This window comes from Camellia sinensis, chromosome 2 (genome assembly GCF_055761805.1).
Source record: "Camellia sinensis isolate YWXY chromosome 2, ASM5576180v1, whole genome shotgun sequence".
NCBI lineage: Eukaryota > Viridiplantae > Streptophyta > Magnoliopsida > Ericales > Theaceae > Camellia > Camellia sinensis.
Window position 1 is genome coordinate 62,267,534 of NC_138962.1, and position 14,456 is coordinate 62,281,989.

A 14,456-nucleotide genomic window follows, 5' to 3' on the forward strand; every position below is an offset into this window, starting at 1 on the left:
TGATGTAATTATGCTAAAATTGTGGGATAATTCTATTTTTACACACTAATTCCTTTTAGTGCACACACTTAATGAACAGCTTCTTAATACATACATCAGTAAAATAAAAAATCTTAGTACACATCTTTTTATTTCAATAATACCCTCATCTTCAATTTTAAAGATATTTTTCTTTTTCTTTTTCTTTTTCTTTTTTTCAGCTACTCACATCTCCTTTGTCACCGTTGTTGGTACCCTCTGTTAACATAAATTTCAGAACATAAACTTTACACTTTGGATCATTTACCAGGTATATTATCAAGAAATCAAGACAAAATGACATACCTGAATCCATTGATGAACGGTTAAACGGAAGCGTGATTATCAATGAACTCTTTGTTATTGATTATGTTATTGCCTTCTAATCCTTTCCCCTTTGGTGCCTTATGTTTTTCCTTGAGAGGATTTAAAAAAAAAAATGGCAGTGTTCTTATTTCCACTTGGGAAGGAATAGGGACCATAACCTTTTAAAGGTTGTAATTGGTTTTCAAAACTGAAAGGTTGTGGAAGTTCAAAAGGAATGAAAACCAACTTTAACCATTATTGGTTTTAATTTCTATTTATTGGTTTTCAAAACTGAAAGGTTGTGGAAGTTCAAAAGGAATGAAAACCAACTTTAACCAATATGTTTTAATTTCTATTTTTGCCCCTCATAGAAATAGAAATTATACAACTAGTATCTACACATTAGGTCCATAACACATATACCCTTAAGCCTATTAACTAAATTGAATCACTTAAATTGTAGGCTTCTTATAAATGATAATACCACATTTAATTATGCGGTCCCATTGAGACATTATCTAACAATCTCCCACTGAACCACATATGTATCCTGAAAAATGTGCTTAACTTTAGTGAGCTCAGAAATTTGTTATCATAACTTGAGGGTATCCAAACAATCTTGTCCATTAACTATATTAACATAGGATCAAAGCGATCTTCGTTACATCAATCGTAACTCGACCCACCAATGGTCACGTATACTAATACAGCTAAATGACATAGATCAATCATGGATGCGTAGCATGAAAATTACATGTGATGTGATCCATACATGCCTATTTCCAACTGGTCCTACTTAACTTTATTGAGATCAATATTTCACAATACGTAACAGAGCGCAATAAACTGAATATTTCATTTCTGCAGAAATTAATCTAATTACATAGATAAAACTCAAGGCTGACATAAAGCAGTAATATAAATATAAACTCCCACTAAACCAGAATGTTCTCAAATAGAACAACACCCATCTGAGCAGTGTGCTCATGAAAGACCTTGGGTGGTAGTCCCTTCGTAAGTGGATCCGCTATCATGGAGTTTGTCCCAATGTGCTCTATGGAAATCTGTCCACTCTGCACTTTCTGTTTCTTTGGTTCCGGACCCTGAGGAATAGCAACTTCCTTTCCCTTATGCTTTCTTTTGCCCGTATGCTTGGAGGTGCTTGCCAGATGAGCACTTTCAATCCTTTCTTGCTTCAATCTCTCTTCTTCTTGCACACAAAATGAAATGAGCTCATTGAGAGTCCATTTCTCCTTCTGGCAGTTATAACTGACCTTAAATTGGTTAAATTGTGCAGGAAGAGAGATGAGAACTAAATGCACGAGCAAATCATCAAATAGGTCGAGCTTTAGTGCCTTAAGTTTTGAAGCAAGATGAGACATTTCCATGATGCACTCGCGAACATTACCCTTGCCTTTATACTTTATTGAAATCAAGCTTGCTAAAAGCGTGCTTGTTTCAGCCTTATCGTTTTTAGCAAAACGCTTTTGAATTTCTGAAAGAAATTAGAAATTCACCAGCAACGGTAACATCCTCTGTTATTGCACCCCGAAAAACTTCTGGAATCCCACGCTTCATGATCATAAGACTTAGCCTGTTAGAACGATCCCACTTTTCAAAGTACATAGTTTCCTCAGGAGTACTTTGTGCAGTGAGAGAATTCGGTTTTGGCATCCTTAATGCCAAGTCTATGTCCATGCAGCCGAGAACAATCAATATGTTCACTATTGACAACATCTTAAGATACCTAGCACAACATTAATACCAAGCCTTTGGGTAGTGATATTAACTGTAAGTGGTATTCTTGTTGTAATGATCAAACATTGACAATAAGTTATGTCAAATAACAAATCTATCTTTTGATGGATTTATTATTCACATCAGGTTTTCTTGACAATTGGCACATGTTTATCACCACAAAATGTGTGTGTAATTCTGCCAAGTCTTAATCATGTCTTTGGACCGATAAATACCCGCATGAGATACACAGACATGAACTTCAAAACATTCCATATAAAACAATCTAGACAAGAGATATCACTTTTGTGACATCTTGTTTGAATTGACTTATATTGAGAATGTTAGAAAATTAAATTTCTGTAGACGTTGTATGAAATTACATTAAATTTAAAGATTTCTAAATTTGTGACCCTGTATATGTTATATAATATGAAGCAATTCCAATTATATATATACATATATAAATAGAATTGACGGGTCCAAAAACAAATAGTTTTTTTTTTTTTATGATGTTCAAAATTAAACCGATCAAATCGCAAGATATATCTATATATATATATAAATACATGATGTTCATCCATTTGAGAAAAAAAAGAAAAAAAAAAAATGCCCACCGAATCATTTTACAATTCCAGAAAACAAATTGCCATTTTCACAGAACAAAACAGGAAAAAACAGAATTTACATCCATAAGAAAATTCAGAATCTGTTTCCAAGAAACTAAATAGAATGAATAAAGCATATCAATTCTGATAAGACACATGATAACTTGGCTCTGATACCAATTGTTAACATAAATTTCAGAACATAAACCTTACACTTTGGATCATTTACCATGTGTATTATCAAGAAATCAAGACAAAATGACATACCTGAATCCATTGATGAACGGTTAAACGGAAGCGTGATTATCAATGAACTCTTTGTTATTGATTATGTTATTGCCTTCTAATCCTTTCCCCTTCGGTGCCTTATGTTTTTCCTTGAGAGGATTTAGAAAAAAAATGGCAGTGTTCTTATTTCCACTTGGGAAGGAATAGGGACCATAACCTTTTAAAGGTTGTAATTGGTTTTCAAAACTGAAAGGTTGTGGAAGTTCAAAAGGAATGAAAACCAACTTTAACCATTATTGGTTTTAATTTCTATTTATTGGTTTTCAAAACTGAAAAGTTGTGGAAGTTAAAAAGGAATGAAAACCAACTTTAACCAATATGTTTTAATTTCTATTTCTACCCCTCATAGAAATAAAAATTATACAACTAGTATCTACACATTAGGTCCATAACACATATACCCTTAAGCCTATTAACTAAATTGAATCACTTAAATTGTAGGCTTCTTATAAATGATAACACCACATTTAATTATGTGGTCCCATTGAGACATTATCTAACACCCTCAACCATCCATTGCCACCACAGCCATTGTCCTTCCATCCTAGACCTTCACTTTTAACATCGAAAGTTGATGGTTTGTGATGGGGGCTTGTAGGAATATATGGTTCATAGCGAAAAGTGATTGTAGGTGAAGTAAAAAAGAGGTGACGAGAGAGAATGACAAAAGAAAGAGGTAGTGCTGGCGATGGAGGAAGGTTGTAGTGTTTTAGAATTAGAGGTTGGGTGGAAGATGATAAAGATATTATGATATTTTTATTCTAAAATAAAATTGTATAAGAAAAATTTTCACTAAGTGTGAATTGTGGAGAATTACTGTGTAAAAATAGAATTACCCGAACTTGTAGGACTTATTGTATTTTTTTCAAATTTCATGAGAAAAAAAGCTTCATAGCTCGAAACTTTTGGCTTGAGTGGCCCGAAAAATATATTTCTATCATATTTTATCTCTTTTCTCGCTATTTATTTCCATGCTCCGTAACTCGAGAAAGTGAGGCTCGAATGGCGCGAATGATACGGAAAATATTATCTTACCGGTAAGAGAATAAAAAAACATCCTAAAACGACGTCGTTTTGAGATTTCGAGCCATAAAAATTCGAGATACGAATCGGAACCGTTATCTCTACCTCTATTCGAAGCCAAAAACCATTCCCTCATCTCAGATCACGTTCACCTCTGCTCAGCAGATCTCTCTCATCTCAGCCCAGATCTCTCTGCTCAGCAGATCTCTCTTATCCCCTCCCAGATCTCTGTCATCCTTCTCATCTCTGAACGCTCTCTAATCGACGACAAAGAAGGACGAACGAGGACAAACGATGGCGAATGTTAGCAAACCACAGCGAACGATACAAAACCTGAAGTAAACCTACGAGAAGATTTGAAATATGAGGTAAACCTAAAATCCCAAATCTAGGGTTTATGTTTTAGCTTCAATGTTTGTAGAAATTAGTCGATTGCCCTAAATAACTTACAATGACCAATTTCCAAGCTGGGTTCTATGTCTCGATGATTATCTTTATACCATTGAATCTCTTCGCAAGAAGTAGAACCATCGGTTGATGAAGTGCAGAAGCAGAACCACCGGAAATATTTGCAATCTTATCTGCATTCCCATCAGAGAAATTAGTTAATTTTTGTAAAATTGTAGGTAATTCCATTTTTCTTGTTGATTAACTCTCTTTGAATTTTGTTTTATTCTTTTCATGTATCACTGTTGAGTTCAATAACAAGCAAAGATATCTCTTGTTTTTCATGTGCTCAGTTCAGTTGTTTTATTGTGACTGTTTGGGTTTGGATTTTGCTCTGAATTTGTGTTCGGGTTTGGGATTTGGCTTTAATTTGTGATGTGTTTGATAAGTCTCTCCCTTTTCGCTGAGAACACTAGCATTGGTTAGGTAAATTAATTTGTACAGATTAAGATGAGGTTGGTTTGTTGATACAGATATGAAGCAATTCTTTGAATACTGGGTTTTTTGAATTGTGTTGTTGATAGAGATATTCATTTGAATATTGGTTTGTTGTTGTTGTTGATAGAGATATTAATTTGTTGTTGATAAAGTAATTATTTGAATATTGGTTTGTTGTTCATAGAGATATTAATTTGTACAGATTAACAGTTGTGATCTGCAATAGATATTGGGTTTTTTGAATTGTGTCCTTTTGTCATTGTCCAGCTGAAATAATAAGCTGCAAAAGTTGATCATGTTTGTAATGCTAACCCATAAGTTATAGTTGCTGAGATTATGTAGTTGGTCTTGAGTTTACTTCAATTAACTTGAGTGTAATCAGGAACAAATTGAAATGCATTGCGTATTATGTATGCAGATTACAGAACTATGACTTTTTCTTCTACTAAAAATAGCAACAGAAGATCAAAATCTAGATTGTGAGATTGTGGGAGAACAGCGGCGATGTATATTGTACGAACGAATGAGAATGGAAACCAATGACGTTTGTTCTTTGTTTGCCCATCGAAATATATAAGTATGTATTATAGAAATTGATCTTTTACTATGTACAAAGTTAATTTTGTGATTTGATTGACTATTTCTTATGCATTGTAGAGTTATAAGAAATACTATAATTACTTCAAATTCGTAGATGAGGATGATGATGACACTAGCTCCACAATTCGTTCTAATGTTGGACCTTAGAAAACTATAAGAACAGAAGAAGTAAACGATCTAAGGACAAGGCTTGGTGAGATGAACAATGAAATTCATGAACATGGTAGAAGGATTCACATGATGGAGAAGAACTTCAAAGCAATGATTTATGTCATTGTGTTTTGTTTGTTTTTGCACTTTATCATGTAAATGATTGACTCTCTGTCGTTCTGGCGAATTTCATGGATGTAATCAAAAACTTGTTTTGTATTTTGTATGTTTTTGGACTTAATGATGTAAATGACTTAGTTAGGTTTTGGGAAATGTCATGAATACCTGCCCTATATATTTTGTGTTGTATGTGGATGATTTTGGAGGGTACTAACGAATGTGAGCCTTCCAGGTTTTATTATTCAATTTTTCTGGAATTAATAAAAATGTGACTCTATTGTCAAAGCAATAGGAACAGTAGAAATGTGAGCAGCTTAAGCAGCACTATGTTGAAACTGTCCTTAGCTTTTACAAGATATAAAGTGTGGTTGGAAAAGGAATAAGAGGATTTTGTCAAGGGGGGAAAAAAAAGGAATGTTCATGGAATTACTAGATAAAGTGATGCATTCATTCAGCATCCTTCAAATAAGAACATTATCAGAAAGCTGTCGAAGTTGGGGTATTTTAGCTATCTATAGCCAGATCTGAAAATTCCCTTAGGGAGTGAAAAAACAATGCCCAACGATATTCTAAAAGAAACCACATCTTCACTGCAAACAACTAAAATCTGAATGAGATGTTTTGAAGGAAAAATTATGTATTTGACAACTAAAGAATTTATTTATTGTATATATTAAAACTGATAAGCATGGTTGTACATACATTTAAAAAAGGAAAAACAAAAATACTCAAATTTGCTCATTCAAACTTGCTGAATTCAAGTGCTCAAATCAAACTTGTTTGTAGAACAACACTGTTAAATACTGAAATCAAACTTGCTAAACTCAAGTGCTCAAATCAAACTTGCGTGCAGAACAACTCAAGTGCTCATCAAACTTGCTCTCAACTCAAGTGCTCAAATCAACACTGTTAAATACTCAAATATCAAGAGTATGCAATTGCTTACAAAATAACTTAATGAAAACCAAACTATTTGAAGTACATACGAATGTCATACATTTACTAGAGCAAAACTTTTTTTTTAAAAAAAAAGGGGACATTTGGATCGGCATGTACATTTAAGTCAACAAATTGTGATGCTACTGTCGAACTTTGACTGCTTATATTGTTGACCATTCCTAATTGAGTATGAGATGTGCTTCCAATATTGTCCGCTATTTGTATTGGGCTAACCCAGGCCTATAAACAAAGTAAATATTACAAATATTGTTCACAAACATATTGACCAATCTAAAATTGAATTCATCATTAAAATATGTGTAGTCATATATTCAATACGTACCGGAGCAAACATACTATCTAGTGTGCCCACCATAGAAGGAAAATAGTAAGGTTGATCATGTGGTACCTTATCATTAAATAGTAATACAATTTGCGCATGCGACCATCTTCATCAAGGTCAATTGTCGAATAGAAGTTTGAATTTTGTTGTTGCATTTTATGAAAATAAAGTGCAACTAATTCGGCGTTTCCTACCCCAAGTGTTAACCTTCTAGCATTCTTAATGAAATTCCTTGTATCTCATTCATCAAACGTTAATGCCTCATATTCCCTCGCTTCAATAACTATGGAATGAAAATTCCTAACCACCCCAATCCCTACTGCATCGTTAACTTCTAGTCTCCTCTTCACTAGAGTAAGAATCCTCTTATTCATTGCAAAATGTCGTAAGTCAGTGGGAACAAAATCATGAGTGTGCTCAAGCACAATTGTGGTTAACTTATATATTCCATCTTTTTGTAGACTGGCTCTTACCCTTGCTTTACAATCAATTTTTGATGACAAAGATGGTTCCAAGGGATTTACTTATGATCTTTTTGTTCTTTCCAAAGTACTTTACTTCCCCATCACTTGTTAGATTTTGTGTTCCGTAAGCCATAGCAAATCCGGAGTGTTTCGCGTATTTTTGCATAAAATGCGTACACTTCTTCCTTTGATTCCTTTGAGGTAAAATACATCCCCTTCTTAGGTTCTTCAACTTCACCACTCTCATTAAATGAAAGAGCGTTAACCTGTTCTTCAACTTCCTCACTCCCATTAATTAAATTATTGTTCGAATCAATATCCATTGTAGCTTCAAAGTGAAATAGAATACACAATTTTAGAGTTAGTGGACAAAACATTGATGCAAGGAAGCAAACAAGAACAATAATTGGGAGGTCAAAACATAGAGTTAGTGGACAATTTTAGAGTTATGGCCTCAAATTGTTGAAAACATGAGAGTATATATGATGAAGGGGTACCAATCTTAGACAAAAATTCTATTTATACCACCAAAAATTTATACCAACAATGCAGTACCCAGTGCCTAATTTATACCAACATTTCAAGTATTCATGTTAACAGAAACTACCAACTGCTACAATATGAGTAAAATATATTCATATATATATACAAATTATACAAGGTAAACTTGTTACAATATATTCATATTAACAATTCAAGTATTTTATGAAGAATAGTTCAAATTTGGTCTTTCATAGTAAAAAAAAAAAATATCTTATTGTAACAAATATTGAGATTTTTATTAGTAACCTTCTTAAAAAAAATATAAAAAAAAAAGACTAATTAAAGATATTTGAGCAAATTGAATTTATGTTCACTTGTTTTTCCCCTCCAAGTAACCTTGATTAGTAAATTAGATTATCATATATATAGCCCAATTACAACTGTAAAAGCTCTCCTTCAAGAAAAGAGACATTACGAGGTTTGTTTTCTAGATATCGCTGGTGTCTAGAGGGGATATCTGTACTCTGAATTAGTACATTATCTTTCCAAATTAATGTGTAAAAATATTATTTTTAATGTTTTCTTGAGTCTCCAAATTATTATTATTAATTTCTTGAAGCTTTCTGCAACTCAAACATTGCAGCCACTTTAATTTCTGCAACTCAAGCAGTGTAATTCAGAAAATAATTTAAAATCCATAAAATTTCTGCAACTCAAACATATGGCAGCCACAATGGATAGAGCAATTGAAGAGCGATGACACAAGGGGAAACAAAATACATTATCCACAAGTCAGTGAAAACTCCTCATCTTCTTCCATAATGGGTAGAGCAAAGCTCATTCTCTTTCACTCAGATCAAACTGCGGCGGGACCTTTGTGGCACACACAACAGCAACAGCAGGACCCTTGCGACAGACACAACAGCAGCAAGACCTAGATCGGTGCTTAGAAGTGGCACACGAGTCTGTTACCCGCTCTTCTTACGCTATGTTTGGATTGAGTGATTTGGAGAGAAAAGAAAATAAATAGAGAGATATGTATTTCTCTTACTTGTTTGGATAACCTAAGTAGAGAGAAATGGGAAGAAATAGAGAGAAATAGAGAGAAACTCATTTCTCTTATGAGCCTCATTTTCAATCTTCCCAAAAGTGGAGAGATTGGGAGAGAAAAGAAACTACTATTTTCATAATACCAATTTTGTCCCTATAAAAATAAAAGAAATAAAATGATTGAAAATATAAAAAGGTTATTTTAGTAATATAACATAAAATAATTTCTTTTCTTTTCTCTTAATGAAATCTAACCAAACAAGAATGAGAGAAATCACAATCATTTCTTTTCTTTTATTTATTCCTTATCCAAACAAAAAGGAGAGAAATCACAATCATTTCTTTTCTTTTCTTTTCTCTTATAACTTAAGTAATCATTTCATTTATTTTCTCTCGTAGGCTCCCAAACACAGTGTTACTGTTCCGATAGGTTACAAACGAAACGGTGCTCCTTTCTCTCTAATCTCTGTTCTTGTCTTTCTTTCGTTTTTCTTTTTCTTTTCAAATGAAATGTGTGGTTGTAGGAGTTGAGTTCAGCATACGCCCACAGTAGATAGAAAATCAAATTCGGAGCACTCAAGCCATAGTGTTTTGAGCTACGTAACGGGCTGTTTCATGAGAGGTTAATGTAATTTACTCAATAATAAATCACACTTTTACCCCCAAACTCCCATGGAGTTGCTTGGGGACACAAGAAAAAGTCAAGTTTTGATTAAAAAAGTCACTAAATTATTTATCATTGACTAACAAAAATCAAATCTCACATCTTTTTTTTTTTTTTACTCATAAAAAAATAATTTTGTAACAACTTCCCAATCACATTAATTAAACAAAATCAAAAAATTGCAAAAAAAAAAAAAAAAAACACCAAACGCTCTGTAAGTATTATTTTGTCAATCTCAACTTAAAAGTATTACACTCCATCAAAATAAATAAATGTTACACATTGCCCACCTTGAAAATCTATTTGTATCAATATGTACATTTCATTAATGATTTATTACATAATATAATGAAAAATTTACATTTACATATATATATATATATATATTATACATAACACCTCGAATATTAGGACATGCTTTTCTCCTATCTACACACCAGTAGCCATGACTACATATTGTTAGGAAAATGGTTTTTTGACAATTTTAATGTGAAATTAAAGTAGGTCCCAACCTTTGGTTGAAGTGAGATTAAATGGATTTAGATTCTTTGTAACAAGGTCTTTACATCATAAAAAGAATGACCAAAAATCATTGAGATTTGAATGAAAAATTGTCTTATAAAGATGGCCTCATGAATGAGGTATTGGGAATTGTGTATAGCTACCAATCCCACATTGATTGTAGAGAAAAGTTTTTATGGATATTTAAACCTCAAGATTTTGATAAAGGTATAAGCTCTTTAGGGCATCCAAATTTTTCGAAGGAATGGAGTTATGGATGCTTCAAGGATGGGTTTGGGCCAAGACTATGGTCCAAGTTGGTTATGGTAAAATTGCCATATGCGCGTGTGTGCCGCCCACCCGAGCCGGGACCGTGATCCATGGGTTGTAGATCTTGGGCTGGGCCGGATTGGTGGTCTACCAACCTAAACTTTTTGGGCTAAATCTTCTGCAGATATATACACTTGTGTATACAGAATATATATCTCATATAATTGTCCCATTAGTTTTAATGGGCATTGGTTGCTAGCTTTCATGAGCATTGGTTGCTAGCCTTCATGGTTAGAGGTTCCTCCTCTCTCCCCCATGGTGTATAAAAGGAGACCTATCCTCTTGCTATTTTGTCACGACCCAAACCCGGCCCTATGGGTTTAGCACCGTAACCGGCCAGTAATCCGAGATTACCGAAGGCCTGCTTAACAGTAATACAGTAAAACAGAGTACAGGGCCTGGCGGAAGCCAATATAGTAATTAAACAATGTCCAACGAGCTGTGACAGTCTGTTTGCCAAAACGATTTTTCATGCATTCAAACATATACAAACAGTACAGTCTATACAGAATTTACAGTCACACAGTACAGGGACCTAATCCCTTGATAACAGTACGGTAAACATTCAGTCTATACAGAACAGTTAGACAGTATGAAGACAGGCGGGGGAAAACAAACAAAACACCCCCAAGCCATAGCATAGCAACTCAGAACCTCGCAGTGAGGCACAAAGGCTGGCTTGACAAAACTGGAGTTACACTGACGCTCCTAGCTCCGATCTGGTGCCTGTACACCTACATATATATATGAGCAGTGAGCTAAAGCCCAGTGAATAACATAAAGCGTAAAGGGGTTTAGAATGAATGTCCTTACAGTAATAAAAACAGCTCAATTCAATCAGTATTTCAGTTGTTCAGTACAGTAAACAGTCATATGTGGTACATCCATTAGCATAACAGTAACAGTAGGTCTTAAAAGACCAAACAGTAATGATGGCCATCAGTCAGTAAACAGTAGTGGTTCCACGAGGGAACCGACAGAGATCTCTGTAACAGTAACAGTAACAGTAAACCGTAGGTACTAAGGATGCCACAGTACAGTTCAGAAATAAAGGACATACATTCATTCAGTAATACCAGTTCAGTAAACAGTTCAGTTCAGTATTCAAAAGATATCAGTTGAACATATCTTTACACAATTGTTACTCACAGAGTTCTGGGCTACAGTATGCTAGAGCGTGTCTCCCCAGTTGCCAACCCTACACAGTTCACAGGTTGAACACACACTAAGCTACACAGTTGGGAAATATTATAACTTAATCCCTAATTTGCCTTGGTGTGTTCTACAACGATATCCTCATCTAAATGTCTTAAACTAGGCCTAAGAATGCCTAGGATGGAATGAGGATGCAAAAATACACTTAGAAAACATTTCGCAAAGTTTGCTGAAAATAGGAGCCTCGCTCGAGCGAGACTTTCTCCGCTCGAGCGTAAGTCCAAAATCAAAGACTTCGCTCGAGCGAGGAATCCTTCGCTCGAGCGGTCTGCAAAACAGTAAAAGTACTGGATGCTGAGATTTTACGCGCGATGGTCGCTCGAGCGGAGCCCTGGACAAAGGTTCTCGCTCGAGCGGGGAATCCTTCGCTCGAGCGAGGAAGCCAAATCTGGAATTTCCAGATCTGCCTCCCAAGCTCAAACCAAGCATTCTACCACTCCAAACTCGACCTCTTGGGCCCAAATTCTGGAAAACATCACTAAATTCAATGTATAACAAGTTTCAAAGCTCAATTTATGAATTCAAGCCCCAAAGGTGAGTCAATTAAAACCACATTCAAACCCATTTTCAAGAATAACATTCAAACATGTCATGTATGAGTTTTAAACCAAATTAAAGCTCCAAAGCTTGATCAAATGAGCTCATTTCTTTTCAAACCAGTTGGAAACATGGTCTATAACAACAATATGAGCATGCATGCACTAATGTCCATGTAATCAACCTCAAAATGCAACAATACCAACATGCATGCAAGAAATGAGCTTCAATCCACCATTAATGAACCAAATCATGACTTAGCTCTACATATTAACATGAACCATGCAAGAACTAGCTCAAACACATCAATAAAGGTTGAGTTCTCTTACCTAGAGCCTCAATTACAAGTGTAGGACCACAAAGCAACAATCAACCTTCAACTCTCTAAGTTGCTTAAGCCAAATCTCAAGAACTACACAAACTCTCACTCTCTCTTCCTCAAGGTCGGCTAAGCTCAGGAGAAATGGCTGATGGAATGTTTTTGGCTCAAGAATGCAAGGCTCTAGCATCACTAGGTAGTGTGCCACTAAGGGTGGCAATATGGTAAATAAACCAACTCTTTAATTAGCTTATTTTAATCTAATTTAATCATACCTAATCAATTTTCAGATAATTGTACAGTAAAATCACATAAATTACGAGGGTCGCAGAACACTAATCGGTTTCAGATTCGGCCGCCGATAAGGCCTTCAATTAGCAGTTTAAACATATAAGTATGAACAGATAATCATACAATCAAACAGATAGAATGCAATTTAACTAACATATACTCAATCAATTCAGTTTCCAATTTCGGTCAGTCAGTTATCGGTCATTATCCGTTTCGTTTAACAGTAATCGGTGATTATCGGTAATCGAGCAGTCATTAATCAGTAAACAGTATGGGGGTTGTTACATATTTACACAGATTTTTTAATTCCAGAATACATACAGTCAGTTTGCTTCTGCCTATAATTTTTCTTCATGTGTGAAAGAGTGTTGCCATTGTCGCTTCGCTAAAGCTAACAGAAGATGCTTCTGCGTTAGTCGGTCTAAACCATTTTATTCTGGGAGACAGAAGTCGACGTTCCTTCAACACCCATAGTGAGACGGCTAATCTGTTTTAAGGACACTGTGGTATCACACAAAATTCGGTTTGATTCCTTGTTTTCAATATTTCAATTAAATATGTATTTCTGTTAATCATGTTTCATGTGTCATGCTCTAGAATGTAATTTATCAAATATGACTTTATTTGATGTTCTATTATTTTATTTAATAAATCATGAATTTATTTATCTTATTTAAATTGCATAATTTGTACAACAATCTTAAAATAGATTAGTTATGTTTCTTATGAAATTAACAAATAGATTCATAGAGAATAAGCCCACTGGTTCAAATCTTCATATGTTGTTCTTGTTTATATATTTATTTTGACAAGCCCACTGTATGAAGTCATGATAAGGAATTTAGCTTTAGTATATATATATATCCTATGGCTTAGATTATTAATATGAATAAGTTACTGTTGCACTTCGGTAATTAAAATAAAAAATAAAAAGTTCCATGTTGCTTGCTACCTGTTATTCAATTTTAATTGGTATGATATGCCATTGATTACATATATAAATTTATGATTACAAATTCCTGTTTAGATTAGTAAATTCATATATGTAATAGTATGCATGAATTGTAATTTGTTTTTAATCAAAATGCTTCTCTCTTGCATAAGTTGTATGCTTATTTGGTTCTAATACAGTGTTATTTTATGAGCATGATTCTGTAATGTATTATCATGCTTTGTGTGTCTTTTTATTATAATTTTATAATATAATTTGCATGTTTATAAGTGTTTAAATTTTATTTTATATGCTAATTAGGTTATAGTATAATCAACATGTTCAATGTGTTTACATACTAGATTAATTTACATGTTTCTTTATTTTCTAGATTTAAGTCAATTTACATGCTTCTTATTCTAGAATTATTTACATGTTAATTACTATGGACTTATTTGCATGTTAATTGCTAGAATAATTTACAAGTTTATTACATGTTCATTGCATTAGGGAAAAAAATTCATATAACTCTTGCCTATTAAATTTTTAATTTAAGTATTTGGAGTTATAAAAGGTTTTGTAACTTATCTATTTATGTACATGTATATTGTGTAAATTAAATTGTAAATTTATTTTAGAGTTTTTGTTTAATTT

At 33.8% G+C, this 14,456-nt stretch overlaps 1 long non-coding RNA gene across 1 annotated transcript; it reads left to right on the top strand.

Moving 5' to 3' along the window:
* The first annotated feature begins 4,081 nt into the window (after nt 1-4,081).
* Nucleotides 4,082-5,910, top strand: LOC114290612 (uncharacterized). Its single transcript, XR_003639072.2, has 2 exons — nt 4,082-4,348; nt 5,284-5,910. It is a non-coding gene; the product is annotated as an uncharacterized LOC114290612 (long non-coding RNA).
* Nucleotides 5,911-14,456: the final 8,546 nt, after the last annotated feature.